Genomic DNA, 19,386 nt, shown 5'->3' on the forward strand with positions numbered 1-19,386 from the left:
GTGAGGCAATACTGATCCTACGACTTATCTTAGAAGAAAGATTAAGGAAAGGCAAACCTACGTTTAGACTTAGAGAAAGCTTTTGACAATATTGATTGGAATACTCTCTTTCAAATTCTGAAGGTGGCAGGGGTAAAATACAGGGGACGAAAGGGTATTTACAATTTGTACAGAAAGCAGATGGCCGTTATAAGAGTCGAGGGGTATGAAAGGGAAGCAGTGGTTGGGAAGGGAGTGAGACAGGGTTGTAGCCTATCCCAGATGTTACTGAATCTGTATATTGAGCAAACTATAAAGGAAACAAAAGAAAAGTACGGAGTAGGTATTAAAATCCATGGAGAAGAAATAAAAACTTTGAGGTTCGCCGATGACATTGTAATTCTGTCAGAGACAGCAAAGGACTTGGAAGAGCAGTTGAACGGAATGGACAGTGTCTTGAAAGGAGGGTATAAGACGAACATCATCAAAAGCAAAACGAGGATAATGGAATGTAGTCGAATTAAGTCCTGTGATGCTGAATGAATTGGATTAGGAAATGAGACACTTAAAGTAGTAAAGGAGTTTTGCTATTTAGGGAGCAAAATAACTGATGATGGTCGAAGTAGAGAGGATATAAAATGTAGACTGGCAATGGCAAGGAAAGCGTTTCTGAAGAAGAGAAATTTGTTAACATCGAGTATAGATGTAAATGTCAGGAAGTCGTTTCTGACAGTATTTGTATGGAGAGTAGCCATGTATGGAAGTGAAAAGTGGACGATAAATAGTTTAGACAAGAAGAGAATAGAAGCTTTCGAAATGTGGTGCTACAGAAGAATGCTGAAGATTAGATGGGTAGATTACATAACTAATGAGGAGGTATTGAATAGAATTGGGGAGAAGAGGAGCTTGTGGTTCAACTTGACTAGAAGAAGGAATCGGTTGGTAGGACATGTTCTGAGACATCGAGGGATCACCAATTTTGTATTGGAGGGCAGCGTGGAGGGTAAAAATCGTAGAGGGAGACCAAGAGATGAATAAACTAAGCAGATTCAAAAGGATGTAGGCTGCAGTAGGTACTGGGAGATGAAGAAGCTTGCACAGGATAGAGTAGCATGGAGAGCTGCATCAAACCAGTCTCAGGACTGAAGACAACAACAACAACAACATTCCTTACAGCGGACGACTCCAGAAGATATTTATTGCAGGCATTTCTCTTTAGAACATTAGGAGCGTGTGTCTGACTTCAGTAGTAGTGTGGGGGTGGAAATTGCATCTTGTAGGAGCCACAGGGTAAAGGGTAGATCTCAGATTAATCCGTTGCGCAGAATGACAGAATGGCACCCACACACGGTCACACCGCCTCCGACCATCTTGAAAACCGGAGCGCTCAATAGTGCGCAGTAGAGACCACACTGACTAGCTCTGCACTAGACGCTTTACTAATAACTTTGCTGTTTATCGAGACGTTAGATGTCGTCCTTCCACTTTTAACTCTGTAAGAGTGCTTTGGTTCAGGGTGCTGCAGCCTATTGAGGTGGCCGCTAACTGAACCACCCCACCACCCGTAGCCCATCGTTCAGTCGCGACACACACTGCACTGGGGTAAAAGGTCCCCGGCAGCCCCTCCCGGCGTCCCCGCGCGCCGGTTTAACGACCCACTAGCCCGAGGCGCGCGCCCGACCAGCCGTAATGAGATCACTTTGACTCATTTTTGCATCTCGTGGCGACGCTGCTGCTACTTCAAAAGACTTGTGCTCACATGAGACTGCAGATTAAGGCTGAGTGCGCCTGCAGTGCCCTGCTACCGAGAGCTTTAATCCAAAATGCAAATAAGCTCCTGTGGTGTTATAATTGGTAGGGAGAAAAAGACAAAGCGATACGCGTAATGGAAACTGACGTGCAGTCTAAAGATAAAGATGAAGTACCCTGAAACACGGTGTCTCGCAAAAAGTAAATGTGTTCGGCGCTAATGTAGGAGTTGTCCTAATTATACGGAGATATTTCAGCTCAGAGACCGTAATTACGTCCATTGAACTAACAGAAATTTGCATTCACCTGCTTCACGTTACCAGCAATTGCAATTAGACTACCACGCTATGTTTTGCTACAGTTCTTCTAGTACCCTTCGAGTATTTATAGCTCAGAAGAATGACAGGAAAATATTTAATAAACAAACTACAAAACGTTTATTGCAGCATTCATAAATGTTTATTGATTCGTCGAAGCTATGAAAAAGTAACAACATGGCCTGACTTACAGAAAACGACTTTCTATCATATGAGCAGTTCGACGTTACGTGAGCACCTCTGTATTTTCGTAAATGGTTCAAGATATAGGAACAAGCCTTTTGGTAACTGATGAAGCACAAAAGGTCAAATACTTTCCTGAAACTGTAATATTTGTAACTCTTCAGGCCATGAGATTTTGAAGCCACTATGTTGTTTTTACTGTTGCTACGTTTATCTTAACCTCATTCGAGAGCTGTTGCAAAAGAAGTGAGACATATCAACTTTTCACGTAACAGCAGGGTATGCTAAACGTGACTCTCAAATGTCCCAAACACCACAGTACGAAATTTCAGATATCGTGGTTTAATCCTGGTTGGATCAGCAGCGTCATTCGCCAGATTTTTTAATGATTATCGCCTCTTTAAGCGAGAAGCTGCGCTATAGACGTTAATGAACACTGTGTTAATCTACTCTTTCTTCCAAAAGCTATCGAATAAAAAATACATTTTCCAGTCAAAATACCACAGGATATCCAATACGATAGAGAAATAACTTATGATTGCTATCCACACGGCAAATACTTGCCACTTTGCACTGCTAACACTTGCCGAGAGACATGTTTGGATTTCTCGAACCGTAACATTTCTACAAGACAAATTTCTAAATATTTCATTAGTTTCAAACACATGTTTAAGCAACGTGTGAAAAGACTTTCTGGCCAATTTGATGATCATAGTTGAACCTCAGGCAGAAGAAGCGCGCGCATACGCACGTGCACACACACACACACACAACACACACACACACACACAGGTACGCACACGAAAACCAGCACGAGCAAAACACTCATTTTTATCTCAGTTGTAACGGTCAGGTTGAGTTTTTTTTTTTTAATGACATCATGTTCGCCATCGACGGTTTTATTTATTATAATTTCTGCGACTACAGTTTTGACTTTATGCCATTTTCTAGTGATTAAGGTACTGAAAACACCGCAGCTGTCAACAGTAATAAAGTAAGTAAAGAGGATAGAAGCTTATATGTCTCATGTCAGCATTCGTCAGATACGCCACCGGTGTATAACAGAAGAAAATTAATCTCGTCAAACTGTCTTAACATGCATAGAAACCACGAATCCAGTTATATAAGATTTGTTTCTCTCTGTTTCATATAAGTGGTGTATGAGACGACTGCTGGCTTGTGTCATACAGGCTGACATTCTGCAACCTATTTATTTACGTCAACCGTTGCGATGTTTTTAGCACGTTAATCACTTGAAAATTATTTTCAAAGTCGAAATGTAATCGCAGCAGTTATGCGCTGCTCCCCCCGTCGGACGTTCGAGTCCTCCCTCGACATGAGCGTGTGTGTTGTCCTTAGCGTAAGTTAGTTTAAGTCAGATTAAACATTGTGTAAGCCTAGGGACCGATAACCTCTGCAGTTTGGTCCCATAGGAACTTAACACAAATTTCCAAAATTTTTCGCAGCAGTTATGACAAACGGTATAGCCGATAGCGACCACAACATTTAAAATTTAATTTTAATTATCAATTAGATTAAAAAATAACAACAGATTATAATTTTGCACGTCCTCACTTTGCAGAAACTAGTTTATTAACAATGCAATGTAAAGAGATCTTGCGACGTCATTCGTATTACGATTACATCCAATTAAGCATAATGTTCAGTATTGTGGTGCCAGGGAAGTCTTCTTAAACTATCAGGTAGATTTTCGTTTTAGGATTACGTGGATCGCAACCTGCAGCGAGACGTTGCTAAGAACTGAGATTTCAATTGGTGGCAATAAGAAATACCGGCTGGAGATTGGTGGACAGAGCTAGAAAGCTCGGACATTATTCCAGAAGAAGACCTAATCACCGCAGCTACCGGCAGAACCTGAATTACTTGAATGTGAGAGCAAGATCATACGTACGTTGTAAAGTCGTAGGCGTGGAACATCGACAGTATCGCAAAGATGAAAGTTACTTCGAATGATTTTTTTTTAATTTGGAAATTTGTAGTACGGTCTTATGGGACCAAACTGCTGAGGTCATGGATCCCTAAGCTTACACGCTACTTAATCTAACTTAAACTTACGCAAAGGACAACACACACACACCCATACCCGAGGGAGGACTCGAACCTCAGACGAGGGGGACCCGCGCGAACCGTGACAAGGCGCCATACACGGCGTGGCTACACCGCGCGACTCGAATTATTCACAACTGTTATACAGATTTCGGATTTTGTATGTATCTGTTCTGCGATATTAACTTCTAGCATTGGATTCTATCTTTATTTTTAGCGTTCGCTGAAAGACCTTGCTTGCAAACATGTACGCCTGATAAAGCCTTGTTAAGTGATCTAATACATAAAAGAGAATGTTTGTTTGTTAGTCTTCTATGCATTCCTGTACCATTCACCCGATTACGATGAAATTTTGATAAGTTGTTGCGCCCGTGAAGGTTTCTGTAGGATCATGAACCACCTTCCACCCATAGGAGTGGGTGTGAAGAGGTGACACAGAAATTTAATTCAGTAACATCCGGAGCAATTTCAATCGAAATTTTTAGATACATGAATAATTTTTGTATAAAATTATTGTGGAATTACTATACACCAAACACCCAAGGGGGAGGGGTAGTTAAAGGAAGAAGTGACGTGTAAGAATGTACGTTAATGACCGACGAGAAGTATCAACTCCATAGTTTTCGGGGTCGCTAGATTTGTAACAATCACGGAGAAGTTTCAGCTGTTTAATTGGCGGTAGGAGAGTGGGGCCGGAGAGGGGGGAGGGGGGGGGGGGGGTGCGGAGATAGTGACTAGTGAAATATCAGCATATCTCAGTAACGCCTGAAGGAATATCTACCAAAGCTGGCACACGAATCACTTGCTCTTTGGAAAAATGTACTGCGGCAGTAAGTCATCGCTAGCACCTCTATGGCTGAGCGTTGGGGTGAAAAAGCATGACATGGAAGCATAACTCAGGAACCGGTAGATAAATTTCAACTACATTCGGTAAATACATAACATTATTTGTGTATACTACCGTTAGAGTTGAGGGTGAGGATGACAAAGGGTGACATGCAGAAAAGTTCGTAACTGACCGTTGGTATTTCTTTGCTCTAATCAGTTGACACTTTGAGGGAGCCGGTACCAGAGGGAGTTGAGAGGATAAAAATTGAAGGGAAGACAGAGATTGGACTCCATCCAGCAAATAATTGAGGAAGTACGGCGCAAGTGTTACTCCGAGATAAAGAAGTTCGCACAGGAGAGAAATTCGTGGCTGTGGCCAGAAGACTGACGATTCAAAAAAAATGACAATAATAATATGAAAAGTGTGTTAAGCGCCACTGTTTCTTATATGTGTTATCCAGGGTGTCAACCACCTTGTGAGAATAAGCACTGCAGCCAGCCAATAATTTTACCAGCACTTTTCGTGGCTTAAGTTCATGCCACACGGCTCAATACTGCAGCTGCATTCAGCGTCCTGAGTCGTATGGCCTAAAATACCGGAGACTCAGACAATTTCTCCAGAACTCATATGAAACTGCAGGGCGAAATTCGCTAGAGATACAGATGAAATATCTGTACAAATATATGTCAAATATGTTAAATTTACGTGAAACATAAACAGTATGTATATGAAATACACTACTGACCATTAAAAACGCTACATCACGACGATGATGTACTACAGACGCGAAATTTAACAGATAGGAAGAAGATGCTGTGACATGCAAATGATTAACTTTTCAGAGCATTCACACGAGGTTGGCGCCGGTGGCGACACCTACAACGTGCTGATATGAGGAAAGTTTCCAACTGATTTCTCATACACAAACAGCAGTTGACCGGCGTTGCCTGGTGAAACGTTCTTGTGATGCCTCATGTAAGGAGGAGAAATGCGTACCATCAGGTTTCCGACATCGATAAAGGCCGGATTGTAGCCTATCGCAATGGCGGTTTATGTATCGCGACATTGCTGCTCGTGTTGGTCGAGATCCAATGACTGTTAGCAGAATATGGAATCGGTGGGTTCAGGAGGGTAATACGGAGCGCCGTGCTGGAACCCAACGGCCTCGTATCACTAGCAGTCGAGATGACAGGCATCTTATCCGCATGGCTGTAATGGATCGTGCAGCCACGTTTCGATTCCTGAGTCAACATATGGGGACGTTTGCAAGACAACAACCATCTGCACGAACCGTTCGACGACGTTTCAAGCAGCATGGACTGTCAGCTCGGAGATCATTGCTGCGGTTACTCCTGATGCTGCATCACAGAGAGGAGCGCCTGCGATGGTAAACTCAACGCCGAACCTGGCTGCACGAATGGCAAAACGTCATCTTTTCGGATGAATCAAGTTTCGGTTTACAGCATCATGATGGTCGCATCCGTATTTGGCGACATCGCACATTGGAAGCGTGTATTCGTAATCGCCATACTGGCGTTTCACCCGGCGTGATGGTATGGGGTGCCATTGGACACGTCTCGGTGACCTCTTGTTCGCAATGACGGCACTTTGAACAGTGGACGTTACATTTCAGATGTGTTACGACCCGTGGCTCTACCCTTCATTCGATCCCTGCGAAACCCTACATTTCAGCAGGATAATGCACGACCGCATGTTGCAGGTCCTGTACGGGCCTTTCTGGATGCAGAAAATGTTCGACTGCTACCCTGGCCAGCACATTCTCCAGATCTCTCACCAATTGAAAACGTCTGGTCAATGGTGGCCGAGCAACTGTCTCATCACAATACGCCAGTCACTAGTCTTGATGAATTGTGGTATCGTGTTGAAGCTGCATGGGCAGCTGTACCTGTGCACGCCATCCAAGCTCTGTTTGACTCAATGCCCAGGCGTATCAAGGCCGCTATTACGGCCAGAGGTGGTTGTTCTGGGTACTGATTTCTCAGGATCTGTGCACCCAAATTGCGTTAAAATGTAATCACATGTCAGTTCTAGTATAATATATTTGTCCAATGAATACTAGTTTATCATCTGCATTTCTTCTTGGTGTAGCAATTTTAATGGCCAGTAGTGTATATGTGATATCCTTTCACGGACGAAACCGCGTCCAAAAAGCTGGAGAAACTGTAAATACTGTCGTCTGCACGAAGCGCTCAGTAGTCGAGACCTCAACACGTGCACGGGCCAAGCACTTCTCTGCAGTGGCAGAGAACAACTGCCTCAGTCGGGAGGAAACCCAGAACTCTACCTGTTGGTCCTGTTTGACGTCTGCCTCATAGGATAAGGGAGAGCTTCTTTTGGAAGGATGTCGGAGCTTTCTAGATCCTCCACCGTGCCCCGGTCGCTGATTATGATGGGCAATAATTAAAACCTGAGTGTTTGGCCGGGCTGCCTTCGCTTCGCAGTTGGCTGCGATCCATGCAGTGGGTGGTGTGGGTTGAGTTCCATCCTCGCCTTTTCCACGTGCAGTGCGCAGCAGAGGGGGCTCAGTGCGAGCTTCTGTAGAACTCTTTTCTATTCTTAACGTTGATGTCTTTGCTTTTGATTTCACCAACAGTTTTCCTTACTTTTCTGCAATCTGAATTCGTTCTTCCAATGATCATTTCCTTTGTAACATTCTTTAAAAACTATTGAAGTACTTAAATGAATGCCTGAACCTGGAATGCATACAATACTGTAGTTATCGTGCACCGTGTTGTAACTAGAAGTGGTAAGTGGTGTTATTGTTAGCAAAGGCTTATACGATGCATACAATCGACTGTGACTGATGGAATGGCAAGCAGGAAAGTCTCAATCATACTTCAATGAAAGTCTAAATACAAGCATGCCATCTTACTTTAATAAAAATTAGGAAAAAGTAGTCTTTTTGAGCCAGTCTGACACCAATAGTTGAATCTAAGTTCGCGGATCCTAATGTGCACTTTTCGACTTTAATAATCATACGAAGTCGCACACACGCGAAAACCCCTCCCGAACAGGTCATGAAGGCATAACGGCACCGACTGGCCGCCGTGTCATCCTCAGCCCATAGGCGTCACTGGATGCGGATATGGAGGGGCACGTGGTCAGCACACCGCTCTCCCGGCCGTATGTTAGTTTCCGAGACCGGAGCCGCAACTACTCAATAAAGTAGCTCCTCAGTTTTCCTCACAAGGGCTGAGTGCACCCCACTTGCCAACAGCGCTAGGCAGACCGAATGGTCACCCATTCAAGTGCTAGCCTAGCCCGACAGCGCTTAACTTCTATGATCTGACGGGAACCGGTGTTACCATTGTGGCAAGGCCGTTGGCCGCACACACATGAGACCGCATATAAACGTTTTCCGAGGCACTTTTAATCAGTAAATCGCTTTTACGTGGAAATACAATCCGTCGAAGCACACACTTGTATGTCTAGTCTGAGACATAGTAATAAACGTTTGCCGAGGCTAACTTTAATTCAATCTGAACAACCTAAAATATCTACTTGCGCTGAATAGGTGGTGTCTACATGAAAGTTAGTTCTACATGGTGATTCAAAACAACGTTTATAAACTGACATGGCACATCGGGCATACAACAAAGATCAGTAATCACATAGGAACCGGTGGTCGCAGAGGCCATGAGGGGCTACTAAATGGCGTTTCAGTGGTTCAGTCCCGTGCTACAAATGGACGCCCACTACAGGAAATGCTCAAAATTTTGTCCAGATGTATGGCGACACCCGTGGCATCGACGTTGCATTGAACGGCGCACCCTATGAAAGATACATGGTGTATCTCGAAGACATCCTGCTGCCGCAACAATTCTGCCCAATAGGTCCTCAGCCGATGTAACAAGTGTTTCGTACGAAAGGCCCTTCAGCTATCCCTCACAGGAAAAATCGATTGGGGACAGCTCGGGTGATTGTGATGTCCATGCGACTGGCCCACTGTGACCAACCCAGAGGCCGGAAAATGTTGCTCGCAGATGTGGCATGGGAGCATCATTCATCATGTCCGGAAAGATCTTCCGTAGGAATCCCAGATACGTATGACCATCAAGACAGTCCGGGAGAATATACTTCCCAATTAAAGAGTTTCTGACAATGCCAGCCTATATGTTAAGGGTAAATTTGCGTCGTGGCGCAAGCGTACTTGTTAACATGTGGGTTCACATTCGTCCACGTATGCAGGTTGTGAACGTTCATCACACCCTTGGGTGAGAACGCAGCCTCCTCAGTGAAGAGGACTTCATATGAAGCTTCGGTTTGCAGCGGGTTCCTGCAGAAACCACTGCCCAAATGCCATGCGCTTGTCGTAGTCCCCCGGTTGCAACTCCTGGAGACGTTGAAAATGAAACGGATTCAGCCATGCGTCGTGTACAATGCACCAAACGGAGGGTTGGGGGTTACCAATGGCACGGGATACATCTAGTGTACTTGATGACGGTGTACGCTGCACCCTTTCGAGAAAGTTTTCTTCCGCCGCAACCGTCCGCGTTGTTCGTTGGCGGCCGGATCTCGTGCACATGGAACGAGCCGGTTTTACACAATCGGCGATGTTGGGTGGCGAATAAAGTGCGGCACGGCACCTTTCTATCGGAATATTGCGCACGATACAATCGCACGGCTTCTCCTCCACTGCAGTTGGCCGCGCCATAAATCAGATGCATCTCAGCCATTTCGCGGTACGTGTAGGTAGCCTTGTCAATCTCAACGCTTCCACGGCGTGAATGGCGACGGTCTCAGCGCACTCAGCCCGTGTTTGTGTAGCAACGTCCTCTCGTGACCGTAGCGCCCTCTCGTAGCGTTTGCGACCCACCCTGCCCCCCCCCCCTTCCCCATCCCCCGCTCCCCTTGCTGTGTGATTACTTATCCTTGTTAGGTGCCCGGTGTTCCATGGCAGTTTGTAAATTTTTTCTGTAACATCTTGTAGACTGTGACTCTTGAAATTTTCCCGGCGTAGCGAATATTCCACAAGATTTCGGGATAGCAGCCGGATCTCATCGACTTCTTTCCACGATATTTCGGCTGACAACCTTACAGCCATCTTCAGGCGAGTGTTTGACACTGGAGATTGCTAGTGCAAGTCGCTCTATTTATAAGTAAAATTGCCGTAGGCGCGCATAGGCAAGTTACCGTAGCATGCGCGCCACCTGTCGATTCCAAGGCCCTCTACAATATTACTGCATCTATGGAGCGCCAACGAATGCGTGAAAAAAGTAAAACATGCACGCAGACGTGTCCAAAACAATAAAATGCAAAATTTCAATATTAAAATTAAAATTACTTGTCGCTCGACATGTCAGAAGCCATAAAAAGTTTTCTTTTGGTTGAAATTAAAGACATCAACGGGTCCCAGGCCTTATTCAATAAAAATCCGCCATCACGGTTAATGAGATTTTCCGCTAAACGTATTTCCACGGATTCCTTCACAACTGAATCCCAGAATGATCTCGATGGGGCCAAGATTTTCGTGGCCGAATAATCCATAGTATGTCCTGTGGAAATACAATTTTCGGCTATGGCCGACTTACTGGGCTGTAAAAGGCGAGTGTGGCGCTCATGTTCAACGCAGCGGTCGTGTACTGTCCGTGTGGTTAGACCAATGTAGGCTTTCCCACACTCGCAAGGTATTATATAAATTCCAGCCTTCCGTAATCCCAGATCATCATTGGCTGAGCCCAGAAGAGCACGAGTCATCGTAGGTGGCCGGAAGTTTGCTTTCACACGATGTTTATTTAAAATTCTGCCTACTTTCGATGAAACATCGTGTGAAAGCAATCTTCCGGCCACCTACGATGACTCGTGCTCTTCTGGGCTCAGCCAATGATGATCTGGGATTACGGAAGGCTGGAATTTATATAATACCTTGCGAGTGTGGGAAAGCCTACATTGGTCTAACCACACGCACAGTACACGACCGCTGCGTTGAACATGAGCGCCACACTCGCCTTTTACAGCCCAGTAAGTCGGCCATAGCCGAAAATTGTATTTCCACAGGACATACTATGGATTATTCGGCCACGAAAATCTTGGCCCCATCGAGATCCTTCTGGGATTCAGTTGTGAAGGAATCCGTGGAAATACGTTTAGCGGAAAATCTCATTAATCGTGATGGCGGTTTTTTATTGAATAAGGCCTGGGACCCGTTGATTTCTTTAATTTCAACCAAAAGAAAACTTTTTATGCCTTCTGACATGTCGAGCGACAAGTAATTTTAATTTTAATATTGAAATTTTGCATTTTATTGTTTTTGACACGTCTGCGTGCATGTTTTACTTTTTTCACGCATTCGTCGGCGCTCCATAGATGCAGTAATATTGTAGAGGGCCTTGGAATCGACAGGTGGCGCGCATGCTACGGTAACTTGCGCATGCGCGCCTGCGGCACTTTTACGTATAAATAGAGCGACTTGCACTAGCAATCTCCAGTGTCAAACACTCGCCTGAAGATGGCTGTAAGGTTGTCAGCCGAAATATCGTGGAAAGAAGTCGATGAGATCCGGCTGCAATCCCGAAATCTCGTGGAATATCTTGTAGACTGACTGAGGAGCTAACTTCAGTATTTCGCCTCTGGCTGCACAGGTGTTATTGGTGGGTTTAGTCGCGCAATGGCTGACAACATCACCAACATTATATGAAGGTGAGCTTGATTTTGGAGTTACTGAAATTATAGTTATGTAGCAGTCAGTGTGAATAACTAGGCAGTCTAGTTGGAGTCGTGTTTAAACATTTTAACAGTTAATATTAATAACCAGTCTTTTCTACACTCTCCAGTACCACACGGCTCCTGCTTGCATCTTCGTTCTCACGCTTCGAGCTGGCTTACAGCAGCGTGGCGTTATTATACTGTTTCACGACATCTACTAAAATGTGAGCTGAAGTGGGGCGTAAATGTCACAGTGTCTCAGCCAAACATTCTAAGCAGTTTGTCTGGCTGCTTTCCCCTCCGGATTGTTTCTTGATCTTTAAAAGATTATTGCTTTACAGTGGTTATTACATCTTATAGTTTCAACGGCAGTTGCAAAGACAGGTTTGAAATAGTTAACGAACTCCTCACCTAATTAATATAACGCAGTTTTCGAACGTAGCCACGAAGACAAGCGCACTCAGTATTTGCGTGAGTCAAAAGACAAGGGCTTTGCGGAGCAGGCGACGAGCTGTTTGGCCACTGTACCCTGGAACAATGGTCTGGTAGCTATCAACGAAGAAGATCGGAGAACGTGGTGGCCGCTAGCAGCTGGAGCAGTTCTCTCTCTCTCTCTCTCTCTCCCTCTCTCTCTCACTGGGAGTTGGTTCTCAGTCATTAAGTGAGGCCGGGTTCCCACGCGCTGTTTACGAGCAGGCCTCCTGCTGCACTCTTTAAGTGGCCCGTTTTGCAGACGTAGCTCGCTATAATTATTACAGAAGCCTTGTGCGTAACGGTACCGCGGAAATCTGTGGGAGGCGCCAGGAAGCACTTAACGATCTCGGAAGGCGGTTAGCTTCTTCGCGTCAGTGTCCACCTACTCCTCGCCAACTTGATAATTATCGCTGCCGCTCGGACTGGTAGCTAAGTACCAACATAGAGCTTCGTTACTGATAATTATTTTAGCTGAATAGCAAAATGTTTCCCACAAGAGCCGGCCCGAGTGGCCGAGCGGTTCTAGACGCAACAGTCTGGAACCGCGCGACTGCTACGGTCGCAGGTTCGAATCCTGCCTCGGGCATGGATGTGTGTGATGTCCTTAGGTTAGTTAGGTTTAAGTAGTTCTAAGTTCTAGGGGACTGATGACCTCAGAAGTTAAGTCCCATAGTGCTCAGAGCCATTTGAACCATTTTTTTCCCCACATGTCCTCCTACTCCTAGGTCAAAAAATGTTACACGAGAGGCGTTCAGTAAGTAATGTAACACGTTGTTTTCTGAAAGAAGGTTGAGTTTGCATTGATTGACTGTACTGTCGGTTCTTGGCAGAATATCTGACTCATTATGAATGAAACAAACCCAACACTGGTGTAATATTCTACAGCATATATTATTTGTTACACGAACTGGTTTCCGACTGTTACGCCATCATCAGGTACAAAGGTAAGTGCGTGGCGCAGTGAAATTTTGTAGGATCAAAAATTTTAAAGTAGTGCAGCTACACGATATCTACACTCCTGTAAATGGAAAAAAGAACACATTGACACCGGTGTGTCAGACCCACCATACTTGCTCCGGACACTGCGAGAGGGCTGTACAAGCAATGATCACACGCACGGCACAGCGACCACACCAGGAACCGCAGTGTTGGCCGTCGAATGGCGCTAGCTGCGCAGCATTTGTGCACCGCCGCCGTCAGTGTCAGCCAGTTTGCCGTGGCATACGGAGCTCCATCGCAGTCTTTAACACTGGTAGCATGCCGCGACAGCGTGGACGTGAACCGTATGTGCAGTTGACGGACTTTGAGCGAGGGCGTATAGTGGGCATGCGGGAGGCCGGGTGGACGTACCGCCGAATTGCTCAACACGTGGGGCGTGAGGTCTCCACAGTACATCGATGTTGTCGCCAGTGGTCGGCGGAAGGTGCACGTGCCCGTCGACCTGGGACCGGACCGCAGCGACGCACGGATGCACGCCAAGACCGTAGGATCCTACGCAGTGCCGTAGGGGACCGCACCGCCACTTCCCAGCAAATTAGGGACACTGTTGCTCCTGGGGTATCAGCGAGGACCATTCGCAACCGTCTCCATGAAGCTGGGCTACGGTCCCGCACACCGTTAGGCTGTCTTCCGCTCACGCCCCAACATCGTGCAGCCCGCCTCCAGTGGTGTCGCGACAGGCGTGAATGGAGGGACGAATGGAGACGTGTCGTCTTCAGCGATGAGAGTCGCTTCTGCCTTGGTGCCAATGATGGTCGTATGCGTGTTTGGCGCCGTGCAGGTGAGCGCCACAATCAGGACTGCATACGACCGAGGCACACAGGGCCAACACCCGGCATCATGGTGTGGGGAGCGATCTCCTACACTGGCCGTACACCACTGGTGATCGTCGAGGGGACACTGAATAGTGCACGGTACATCCAAACCGTCATCGAACCCATCGTTCTACCATTCCCAGACCGGCAAGGGAACTTGCTGTTCCAACAGGACAATGCACGTCCGCATGTATCCCGTGCCACCCAACGTGCTCTAGAAGGTGTAAGTCAACTACCCTGGCCAGCAAGATCTCCGGATCTGTCCCCCATTGAGCATGTTTGGGACTGGATGAAGCGTCGTCTCACGCGGTCTGCACGTCCAGCACGAACGCTGGTCCAACTGAGGCGCCAGGTGGAAATGGCATGGCAAGCCGTTCCACAGGACTACATCCAGCATCTCTACGATCGTCTCCATGGGAGAATAGCAGCCTGCATTGCTGCGAAAGGAGGATATACACTGTACTAGTGCCGACATTGTGCATGCTCTGTTGCCTGTGTCTATGTGCCTGTGGTTCTGTCAGTGTGATCATGTGATGTATCTGACCCCAGGAATGTGTCAATAAAGTTTCCCCTTCCTGGGACAATGAATTCACGGTGTTCTTATTTCAATTTCCAGGAGTGTAAATTTCCAGAGATAAAAAATGTTAATCTTAGAATTAAGAATAAAACAAGAGTGATTATTTGAGAGTAAATGCGATGTTAGATTGTTTAACCATGATTAAATATGTGACACATTAACTAATGAACTATAGACAAATTACAACAGTTGTAGCCGGCCGCTGTGGCCGAGCGGTTCTAGGTTCTTCAGTCCGGAACCGCGCTGCTGCTACGGTCGCTGGTTCGAATCCTGCCTCGAACATGGATATGTGTGCTGTCCTTAGTTAGGTTTAAGTAGTTCTACGTCTATGGGACTCATGACCTCAGATATTAAGTCCCATAGCGCTTAGAGCCACAACAGTTGTACGTGGAAGAAAATAGTTGGGCAATAAACTTTGATGACATATTCCAAAGATGTGGTTGAACAAAATAATCCTGTCTTTAATAAGTCCTAAATTACAAACAGATAAGATGTAATAGTGATACTGTATTAAGCAGGTAAGTGAAGCAGTTGTAATTTTATAAAATAAAATTTCTTTTTTTTTTTAACGTGACAAGAGAATTAATTATAAATATAGGTTCCGCCTTTTATGCAAAAACACTGCTTTTTCTCTTGTTACCGAAACGCGTTTCGGCACCTCTGTGCCATCATCAGTGGGTTTTATTAACTGAGAAGTGATTATACATTATATGGTTTTGCAGGAGTGCTCACCGCCTTTTGCGAAATGAAAATGTTTTTGTAAAACCGAAATTACACAAAGTACATTAATATGTGTGTACAGTGCTCTCAGAACACACAAAAAGAAGGAAGAGTCATAACAAAACATGACAAGCTGTCAGTGGAAGACTCCATACACATGGTATTGAAAAACCATATAATGTAAAATCACGTTTTCAATAAACAAAACACACTGATGATGGCACAGAAGTGCCGAAACATGTTTGGATAACAACAGAAAAAACAGTGTTATTGCATAAAAGGCGGAACCTACGTCCCATAATTGTAACTGCAAACATAGAAAAAAATACAAGAGCTTGCAAATCAAAAAGATTAATATATGCCGAGAGAAATTATAGTACATGAAATAAAGGAAATGCGGCATGCAAGTAACAAGGGTAATTTATGGCATGACCTGGATGCGATTACGAGTAGCATCTGCAATTAGAAGAGAGAGTAAAGGAACTGTGTCTGCTCATTAATAAACACATATCCATCAACCCAAGCTTAGTACTGAATTACCAGCACATTTCCCTTACTCGCCGCTTCTTAACTGCAGATACTACTCACAATCCCATCCAGGCCATGCTATAAATTACACCTCTTGCTCACACGCCCCATTTCCTTTATTTCATTTACTACAACGTCACTCGTTGTTTAAAAAAATAGATAAAACAAAGTTACTTCGTCTAATCAAAGCTGCTTCGCTCACCTGGTTAATATCGCTATCATATCTTATCTGTTTGCAGTTTCGGACCTATTAAAGACAAGATTAGTTTGTTCAGCCACATTTTTGGAATGTGTCACAGAAGTTTATTGTTTAATTATTGTCTTTTTGTGCAATTCTTGTAATTTGTCTGTAGTATATTAGTTAATGTGTCATATATTTTAGCTTAGTTAAATACTCTTAAGTCGCATTTACACTGAAATAATCCCTCATGTTTATTCCAAATTCTAACATTAACATTTTTCATCTCTGGAAATGGAGTTACTGTGTAGATGCACTAGTTTAAAATTTTTCATCTAGCAAAACTTCACTGCGCCACATACTTTCTACCTAATGATGACGTGACAGCCGAAAACCATTTCGTGAAACAAACAGTGTTGTAGAATATAACACCAGTTTTGTGTGTGGTTCATTCGTAAGATTGGTTTTATTCAGGATTTTAGTACACCATACTATTCCCCACCCTTTTGGTTACAAAACGCTACATTTCAACATAACCTCCGTTGAATGTGACGGCCTTACTGCACCTTGCTGGGAGGCCTATATGCCCGCATGGTACCACTCTGCTAGTCGACGTTAGAGCAAACGTCTTGTTGTGTCAATAATTCCCCGTCATCCACACACAGCTTCCCACGGAGTGCATCCTTCATTGGGCCAAACAGATGCTGTTTGTAGTCTTCTATTAGGCGGCGATTAACCCAGTGGGCTCACAGCTTAAGAGTATCCTAGCTGGTAGACGAGTGTCTCAACACTGCCAACGGAGACGTACAGCTGAGCAACGAGGTGTTCGATTGTGATCCGTCTAGCACTTAGAATGAGTGTCCGCACGTTCCAACACTGTGTGCAGCCGGGTGGAACGCTGAGATTGGACAGGTCGGCGTGGCCTTGTTGCGATGGTGACAGACGCCTCGCTCAGCGACTCATTGTTCCCTGTGTGACGGTACAAACCCCCATTACTAGATGAATATTTCTAGTATGCAAGGATTGCTTTGTGGAGAGCGAGCGCGCTGCATGGTGCGTGATTCGCGGGAGCGCGTGGCGCGCCCGCGTGAGATTTGCAACGGTCGGTGGGACGCCTCCGTCGCCACGTGGCCTGCAGCTTGGGGCATTGTTTGGTTTTTCGCGCATTACGCCAAAATTATGTAACTTATGGTGAAGAGCGATGTGGCAGTGGATTGTCGTCAGCAATATGCACTTTCTGAAAGATCGATCTTTTTTTAAAGTCACGAGACGCAAAAGTTATAGTAAACTCAAAATCGGTTAAGATCATGAATACTGAAAGATCAATAAAAATAGTAAATAACAACTTACAGGGATGAGCGAGCACTCATTAAAAACGTTTCGTCATAGTGGATCGAGTGCCGTAGTCATATGTTAAGATTCATAAATAATTAAGCCCGTAAAGAGCAATAAAAATAGTTTCAAGGAAAATTGTTTATAAAATTCAATAGAAAATTCATGACGCAAAGAACGGCGCTATATATTATTTTGAGTGGCATCACACGTATTTTAAACTAGTTAAGTTATACTATACACTTAACTTGCAATAGTTGTCATTGTTTGCAAATTATTAATATTTATCGCCAATAATTAATTCATTATTATAGATATGAAGATTTTGAGCACCGCAATGTGTAGAGCGCTGTAGATTACGTCTAAAAACGGTGCTATATGCAGTTCTGTGTTAAAACTTTGCAGCACAGATGTCAACAAACAAATTTGCACTAAGTGGCGAAATTTTGCAAAAACTAAAACTTGATTTACGGGCGATAGAATAATCCTAGAAATTAATGTAACACGGTAAATAAGATGTACTTTTTAGCGCGGTTCCGATGGTGTACTTACTTCTGTCGAGTGCAACTTACGAGGTATACATCGTCGTAAGTGAACATGTGGCGAACTGTGATTTCGCGCCAAAACTGTTAGAACAAAGAGGACAGTGGGACTTGTGGATCTGTTCGAATTGATTGAATAACTTTCGATTATAGCAGCCTACATTACTGCGATAGGGGGCTCGGAGTCAAATTATTATTAAAGTAAAATTGTAAACCGTCTCACCAGTGATAATTTCATTCTGTGAAAGAAAAGGACAAGGCCAATAAATAGTGACTGAACTGTGTCGTGAAAAACTGATTTTAATATAATAACCGCCTAATTCTTGTTCCCTAGCATAAACTGTACTTATGTCTGAGTGAATAATTAATTCAAAAAACTATAACAAATGCGCTTGTGTGGAAGTGCGCTAATATACAAAGTGTGGATATCATCCCCTGAGACTCACGCGAGAGCCAAAATTTGCAATAACATTTTAACCAATACTTTTATATGCACATTCTCGTGTGAACTCTCTGCAACCGCTCTTCATAATTATTTAACCGCACCATCACACCTGCCAGGTCTCCGTATACAGTAAATTCTGCAGGCGCCTATGAAAATCTGCGATTCTCTGGTTTCCCGCCAAAAGAAACTCAAGTGACAGCTTTCTGCTTGGAACGCACCTACGTTACAGGCGCCATTTTAAAAGCTTTGTATAGCACGGCTACCTATCCGAGCTTCATGAAACAACAGGGGCTGAAGCGGATACCTTCCACGAAGTCCCACACCAAATTACGCATTTTCCAACCGAAACTGGCGGAGGAAAAAAGTGTTGCATTACTTATTGAACGCCTCATGTTTATTGAACAACGTACCCAGCGGATTTGCATGTGCTCCGTCGTGCCTTACATGGAGATATATGCGTTTGCATGTCATTCTTGAGGTCATCATATAAGAAGAATCTCAGGAACTACTATTCCTCAACACGTAGATTAAAACTGAAGAAATTGCAAAAGGGTGGGAACTTAAGGAGTTGGGACCTGGATAAACTGAAAGAACCAGAGGTTGTAGAGAGTTTCAGGGAGAGCATAAGGGAACAACTGACAGGAATGGGGGAAAGAAATACAGTAGAAGAAGAATGGGTAGCTTTGAGGGATGAAGTAGTGAAGGCAGCAGAGGATCAAGTAGGTAAAAAGACGAGGGCTAGTAGAAATCCTTGGGTAACAGAAGAAATATTGAATTTAATTGATGAAAGGAAAAAATATAAAAATGCAGTAAATGAAGCAGGCAAAAAGGAATACAAACGTCTCAAAAATGAGATCGACAGGAAGTGCAAAATGGCTAAGCAAGGATGGCTAGAGGACAAATGTAAGGATGTAGAGGTTTATCTCACTCGGGGTAAGATAGATACTGCCTACTGGAAAATTAAAGAGACCTTTGGAGATAAGAGA

The 19,386-nt window shown here is 44.4% G+C and overlaps 1 pseudogene; it reads right to left on the reverse strand.

Annotated features, from left to right (window-relative positions):
- Positions 1-8,353: 8,353 nt before the first annotated feature.
- LOC126261533 (5S ribosomal RNA) lies at positions 8,354-8,471 on the reverse strand (annotated as a pseudogene).
- Between the last annotated feature and the right edge of the window lie 10,915 nt (positions 8,472-19,386).

Source organism: Schistocerca nitens, chromosome 5 (genome assembly GCF_023898315.1).
Source record: "Schistocerca nitens isolate TAMUIC-IGC-003100 chromosome 5, iqSchNite1.1, whole genome shotgun sequence".
Classification (NCBI taxonomy): domain Eukaryota; kingdom Metazoa; phylum Arthropoda; class Insecta; order Orthoptera; family Acrididae; genus Schistocerca; species Schistocerca nitens.